Consider the following 7875-nt stretch of genomic DNA (forward strand, 5'->3'; position numbering starts at 1 on the left):
TCTGTCCTATAGGGTTGCTATGAGTTGGAATTGACTCGACGCCAGTGGGTGGAGATTCTTCTGCATATTTGTTTATAAAGGCTGCAGGGTTGTCCTTCGCGTTAATGGATTCACTAATATAAACAGTGCTGCCATGAGCATTTTGGTAGATAAATCTTGGTGCACCTGTCTGATTATTTCTTCAGGATATAATGTTATTGGTATGAAATTGCTGAGTCAGATGACATGAACATATTTAAAGCTTTTGATAAGTTTAGCTAAATTGCCTTCCAGAAAAATAATACTGATTTATAATGCCACTAGCAGCACAGGAGGACACTTTTACGAAGGATATTCACATCAATACCCTGTGTTACTGTTTTTAAAAATTACGTCAATATGTTGTTGGTTTGGATTTCTTTGATGACTATTGAAGTTGAATATTCCCCCCTTCTTAGGACTTTAAGTTAAAAAAACGGTCCCTCAAAGGTTGTGTTTACATGATGTCAACCAGCCCTTTTCCCCTCTAATGAACTGAATCTCTCTCTCTGGGCGTCATTCCACACTCCTCACCCCTGTGGAAGCAGAGGTGTTGTCTCACAGGTAACAGCTGCCTGATTGAAACCCCACATATGCTGCCGATAACATGCCTCCCACTTAATAGGCAGGTGTGGATTAGAGAAACCATGAATCATTAAGAGGGAAACGGAGAGAAGTCATTTGTTCAACAAATATTCCTCATCATCTCCCGTGGATCAGGCGCTCTGCCAAACACCTAAGGTGCAAAGGCAGGGAAGAGAGCACCCGGCTCCTCAAGGTTCTCGAAGTCCAGGAGATGTGCACACAGGGAACAAAACGATGTGAAATGTAACCGTGTAGATGGGGACAGAGGGGTAGAAATTTCATGGAAGAAATTGTACTGGCTTTGAAGTCAGAGGGAAGCTGGGCTCAAACCCTGTCTCTTCCAGCTTTTGACTTTGGGCAAGTTGCCTAATGTCTCTGAGTCTTCATTTTTCCACCTGTGAAATGGAAAGACTATTTTGAGGCTTGAACTAGTTCAATTACAATTAAAAAAATGTCTGGAAATAGGTAGGGTACAAGTCTCAAAATGGCAGCCCAAGGGCCAAATATAGCTTAAAGAAGGTCTTTTTTGGTCCATCCAGTGTTTATGAAAAAAAGTTTAAAGAGAAATGAGAACAGTTTCGATTAATAGTTCTCCATGCTAGTTACTCAATAGTAATACCTAGAGATATACTGATTCCTTTTTAGAAAAGATCTGAGCTCATTCACTGACTCCTGCTTCCAGCTAACGTGGAGTAATGGGGAACAGATTTATCCTCTCGTGAAACAAAACTCTGGGCAAAATAGATGAAACAACAGTTTTCAGGACATTAGGCATCAGGTAACAAAGGACATCCCTAAGAGACAGAAAACAAAAATTGTAAGCCCTACAATTGTCCAAGCTTATTCTCTGGAGGCTACATCACAAGAGGGGGACCCAGGTGGAGCCCAGTGGTCACCCGGAGTCGAAAAGATGCACCTGGGAGGTTAAGGCAGCTAGAGTCCACAGGGCTGAGCATAACTGAGGAGAGAGCTGCAGAAAGAGAGAAAATTTCGGAGATCTGCAGAAGGACCCCTTAAGTCTTCATCTGAGCACTGATGACCAAATGCTTCTGAGTCCAGGAAAGAACCACTTGGAAGGATTAAAAGGAATACTCCTAGTAGCCTACACAGGGCTGGGAATAATTTCTGTGCCCAGAAGTTGAAGTTGAAAATTCACAGGGCAAAATGCAAAATACTTACAAGGTTTTGCTTCAGTAGTGGGGCAAAATTAGTTGTAAACTAAATACTGCCATAGTCAGATCCAACAAAGCTTAAAAGCAAAGACTAAACTGATTCCAAGTAACTTAACTGCATCCCAGAAAAAAAGTCAAAATTATTAATAGAAATTAAGAAAAAAAAATCCAGCACCCAACAAGGTAAAATTCACAATGTCCGATATCCAGTAAAAAATTACTGAGGGTGGAGAGAAGGAGTGTGTTGTCTCATTAGGGGGAGAGCAACAAGGAGCATATAGCAAGGTGTATATAAATTTCTGTATGAGAGACTGACTTAATTTGTAACTTTCACTTAAAGCACAATAAAAATTAAAAAAAAAAGAAAAGGCTGGGCCAAGATGGAGGAATAGCCAGATGCTTCTTGTGATCCCTCTTACAACAAAGACAAGTGAAATGATTATATTTATGACAAGCTAGGAGCCCTGAACATCAAAGGCAAAGTTAGAAACGGACTGAGCAGCAGGGGGAGGGGGATACGGTTCAGAAGTGGAGAGGAGCTGCTGGACCTGAATTGGCCGGATCCCTCAGGCACCATCCCTGTGAGCGGCTGTGGTGGGCTGGTAGTAGTGTTTGGCCGCAGTTTCCTCAGGGAGAAGCAGCCAGCCGCACAGCCTACTCACACCTCTGAAACGAGAGAAGAATGGTGCACTCAGCAAAAGCTAAGTACTTGCATATATTTTACCATGCCCCTGCCCCCAAGCCAGCTTCAGAGGCTGTTGATTTCCCTAGGCCTGAGATAGGTCCTGTTGACCACCCGGAGCCATCCTGCCAGCCTTGGAGTAGGAATAAATTTACAATTGGGGGAAAAGATAATGTGCCAGCTCCACTAAGCTGGGGAGCTCAGAACAGAAGCAGCTACTGTCCAGGCATAAATGGTCCATGGACTTTGAATATCTTTCTCCCTTGCATGGACCTGTGTAGTCCTATTGCAGGAGAATAGACCCTTATTGGCAGAGTGCAACCATTTCAGCTGTGCGGTGAAGAGGTGGGTGTTTGATATTTGACACTGCTTTGCCTATTGAACAGAGTCCTCACCTACCCACATCAGGGGTCAGAGGACTGGTGGCTCCACTTGGGTCACTCAGCCACCTGTGACATGGGTTCAAGGAAAAGTGGTACCTCCCAGTCCTTACAACCAAAAGCATTGGGTGCCCATGGTCTGCCTGCAGAACCCACCCACTTGTACACTCTAGAGAACAGGGACACGCTTTGCTCACAGACACTTGGGGGACAGTTCCCAGCCCCCTGCCTTGTTCAGAGCATGACCCCTGCTTCAACTACATACCGGTACCTACATCAATTACCCCTGCCCCTCTAAGACTGTAGGACAGAGGCTGTACCACACAAATGATGACGAGCTACCTGGACACATGAGCTGAATTCACACAAGTGAATGGACTCCTAGACTGATATACCTGATAATAGATCAAACCATCTCCTGACAGGATGTCAGAGCTTCAAAGACAAAAGTAATCAAGCTAGCTCACTCAAGCAACCCATCTGGGCAAATCAAAACAAAACAAAGCAATAAGCTAGGATGTTGTTGTTAGGTGCCATTGAGTCGGTTCCAACTCATAGCGACCCCGTGCACAACTCAACGAATCACTGCCCGGTCTTGAGCCATCCTTATAACCGTTGTTATGCTTGAGCTCATTGTTGCAGCCACTGTGTCAATCCACCTCATCGAGGGTCTTCCTCTTTTCCGCTGACTCTGTACTTTGCCAAGCATTATGTCCTTCTCCAGGGACTGATACCTCCTGACAACATGTCCAAAGTATGTAATATACAGTCTCGCCATTTCTGCTTCTAAGGAGCATTCTGGTTGTACTTCTTCCAAGACGGATTTGTTTGTTGTTTTGGCAGTCCATGGTATATTCAATATTCTTCGCCAACACCACAATTCAAAGGCATCAATTCTTCTTCTGTCTTCCTTATTTGTGGTCCAGCTTTCACATGCATATGATGCCATTGAAAATACCGTGGCTTCGGTCAGGCACACCTTAATCTTCAAGGTGACATCTTTGTCTTCAACACTTTAAAGATGTCCTTTGCAGCAGATTTACCCAATGCAATGTGTCTTTTGATTTCTTGACTGCTGCTTCCATGGCTATTGATTGTGGATCCAAGTAAAATGAAATCCTTGACAACTTCAATCTTTTCTCCGTTTATCATGATGTTGCTCATTGGTCTAGTTGTGAGAATTTTTGTTTTCTTTATATTGAGGTGCAATCCATACTGAAGGCTGTGGTCTTTGGTCTTTGTTAGTAACTGCTTCAAGTCCTTTTCACTTTCAGCAAGCAAGGTTGTATCATCTGCATAACACAGGTTGTTACTGAGCCTTCCTCCAAGCCTGATGCCCCGTTCTTCTTCATATAGTCCAGCTTCTCGGATTACTTGCTCAGCATACAGTTTGAATAGGTATGGTGAAAGAATACAACCCTGGCGCACACCTTTCCTGACATTAAACCAATCAGTATCCCCTTGTTCTGTCTGAACAACTGCCTCTTCATCTATGTAAAGGTTCCTCATGAGCACAATTAAGTGTTCTGGAATTCCCATTCTTCACAATGTTATCCATAATTTGTTATGATCCACACAGTCGAATGCCTTTGCATAGTCAATAAAACACAGGTAAACATCCTTCTGGTATTCTCTGCTTTCAGCCAGGATACATCTGACATCAGCAATGATAACCTGGTTCCACACCCTCTTCTGAAACCGGCCTGTTTCTGGCAGTTCCCTGTTGATACACTGCTGCAGCCGTTTTTGAATGATCTTCAGCAAAATTTTGCTTGCGTGTGATATTAATGATATTGTTCTATAATTTCCACATTTGGCTGGATCACCTTTCTTGGGAATAGGCATAAACATGGATCTCTTCCAGTCAGTTGGCCAGGAAGCTGTCTTCCATATTTCTTGGCATAGATGAGCAAGCACCTCCAGTACTGCATCTGTTTGTTGAAACATCTCAATTGATAGTCCATCAGTTACTGGAGACTTGTTTTTTGCCAGTGCCTTCAGAGCACCTTGGACTTCTTCCTTCAGTACCATCGGTTCCTGATCATATGCCTCCTCTTGAAATGGTTGAATATCGACTAATTCTTTTTGGTATAATGACTCTGTATATTCCTTCCATCTTCTTTTGATGCTTCCTGCATCTTTTAATATTTTCCCCATGGAATCCTTCACTATTGCAACTCAAGGCTTAAATTTTTTCTTCAGTTCTTTCAGCTTGAGAAACGCCAAGCGTGTTCTTCCCTTTTGGTTTTCCATCTCCAGGTCTTTGCACATGTTCATTATAATACATTACTTTGTCTTCTCGAGCAGCCCTTTGAAATCTTCTATTCAGTTCTTTTACTTCATCAGTTCTTCCTTTTGCTTTAGCTGCTCGACGCTCAAGAGCAAGTTTCAGAGTCTCCTCTGACATCCATCTTGGTCTTTTCTTTCTTTCCTGTCTTTTCACTGACCTCTTGCTTTCTTCATGGATGATGTCCTTGATGTCATTCCACAACTCATCTGGTCTTCAGTCACTAGTGTTTAATGTGTCAAATCTATTCTTTGGATGGTCTCTAAATTCAGGTGGGATATACTCAAGGTCATATTTTGGCTCTTGTGGACTTGCTCTGATTTTCTTCAGTTTCAGCTTGAACTTGCATATGAGCAATTGATGGTCTGTTCTACAGTCGGCCCCTGGCCTTGTTCTGACTGATGATATTGAGCTTTTCCATCGTCCCTTTCCACAGATGCAGTCACTCTGATTTCTGTGTGTTCTGTCTGGTGAGGTCCATGTGTATAGTTGCCGTTTATGTTGGTGAAAGAAGGTATTTGCAATGAAGCAGTCGTTGGTCTTGCAAAATTCTATCATTCGATCTCCGGCATTGTTTCTATCACCAAGGCCATATTTTCCAACTACTGATCCTTCTTCTTTGTGTGCACCTCTCGCATTCCAATCACCAGTAATTATCAATGCATCTTGTTTGCATGTTTGATCAATTTCAGACTACAGCTGCTGATAAAAATCTTCTATTTCTTCATCTTTGGCCCTAGTGGTTGGTGTGTATATTTGAATAATAGTTGTATTAACTGGTCTTCCTTGTAGATGTGTGGATATGATCCTATCACTGACAGCATTGTACTTCAGGATACACCTTGAAATGTTCTTTTTGACGATGAATGCACCACCATTCCTCTTCAAGCTGTCATTCCCAGCAGAGTAGACTATATGATTGTCCAATTAAAAATGGCCAATACCCATCCATTTCAGCTCACTAATGCCTAGGATATTGATGTTTATGTGTTCCATTTCATTTTTGATGATTTCCAATTTTCCTAGATTCATACTTTATACATTCCAGGTTCCAGTTATTAATGGAAGTTTGCAGCTGTTTCTTCTCATTTTGAGTCATGCCACATCAGCAAATGAAGGTCCCAAGAGCTTTACTCCATCCAAGTCATTAAGGTCAACTCTACTTTGAGGAGGCAGCTCTTCCCCAGTCATCTTTTGAGTGCCTTCCAACCTGGGGAGCTCATCTTCCAGCACTATATCAGACAATGTTCCACTGTTATTCATAAGGTTTTCACTGGCTAATGCTTTTCAGAAGTAGGCTGCCGGGTCCTTCTTCCTAGTCTGTCTTAGTCTGGAAGCTCCGCTGTAACCTGTCCTCCATGGGTGACCCTGCTGGTATATGAATACCAGTGGCATAGCTTCCAACATCACAGCAACACACAAGCCCCCACAGTATGACAAAATGACAGACACATATAAGGTAGGATACAATAAGCAAGTATAAAATAAACTAATATGATAACTTACAGATGGCTCGGAGACAAGAGTCAATATCAAGTCACATAAAGAAACAGACCATGATTGCTTCAACAAGATCTCAGAACAAAGAATCAACTGATCTTCTGGATGAAGGTGGTTTCCTGGAATTACCGGACACAGAATTCAAAAGATTAATATACAGAACTCTTCAAGACCTCAGGAACCAGATTAGAAAGGAGATTAGGCAATAGGCAGAACAAGGCAAAGAACACACACATAAAGCAGTTGAATAAATTAAAAAGGTTATTCAGGAACATAATGGAAAATTTAATAAGCTACAAGAATCTATAGAGAGACAGCAATCAGAAATTCAGAAGATTAACAATAAAATTACGGAATCAGACAACTCAATAGAGAGTCAGAGGAGCAGAATTGAGCAAGTGGAAGGCAAAATTTGTGAACTTGAAGATAAAGCACTTGGCACCAATATGACTGAAGAAAGATCATATAAAAGAATTTTTAAAAATGAAGAAAACTTAAGAATCATGTGGGACTCTATCAAGGGAAATAACCTACAAGTGATTGGAGTACCAGAACAGGAAGGGATAAGAGAAAATACAGAAAATTGCTGAAGATTTGTTGGCAGAAAACTTCCCTGACACAGTGGAAGATGAGAAGATACCTATCCAAGGTGCTCATCGAACTCCACATATGGAAGATTTTTAAAGGAAAGTCACCAAGACATATTATAATCAAACTTGCCAAAACCAAAGATAAAAAACTGTCAACAACATGCAAAAAAAAGACATCAAAATGACAGCACTAAACTCATACCTATCCATAATTATGCTGAATGTAAATGGACTAAATGCACCAATAAAGAGACAGAGAGTGGCAGATTGGATAAAAAAACATGGTCCATTCTATATGTTGCCTACAAGAGACATACCTTAGACTTAGAGACAAAAACAAACTATAACTCAAAAAAAAAAAAGTATGGAAAAAATATATCATGCAAACAACAATCAAAAAAGAGCAGGAGCGGCAGTATTAATTTCTGACAAAATAGACTTTAAAGTTAAATCCACCACAAAGGATAAGGAAGGACACTATATAAGGATTAAAGGGACAATATACCAGGAGGATATAACCATATTAAATATTTATGCACCCAATGACAGGCCTGCAAGATACGTAAAACAAATCCAAGCAGCACTGAAAAGTGAGATAGACAGCTCCACAATTATAACAGGAGAGTTCAACACCCCACCTTCTGTGAAGGACAGGACATCC

This window comes from Elephas maximus, chromosome 25 (assembly GCF_024166365.1).
Source record: "Elephas maximus indicus isolate mEleMax1 chromosome 25, mEleMax1 primary haplotype, whole genome shotgun sequence".
NCBI classification, from domain to species: Eukaryota; Metazoa; Chordata; class Mammalia; order Proboscidea; family Elephantidae; genus Elephas; species Elephas maximus.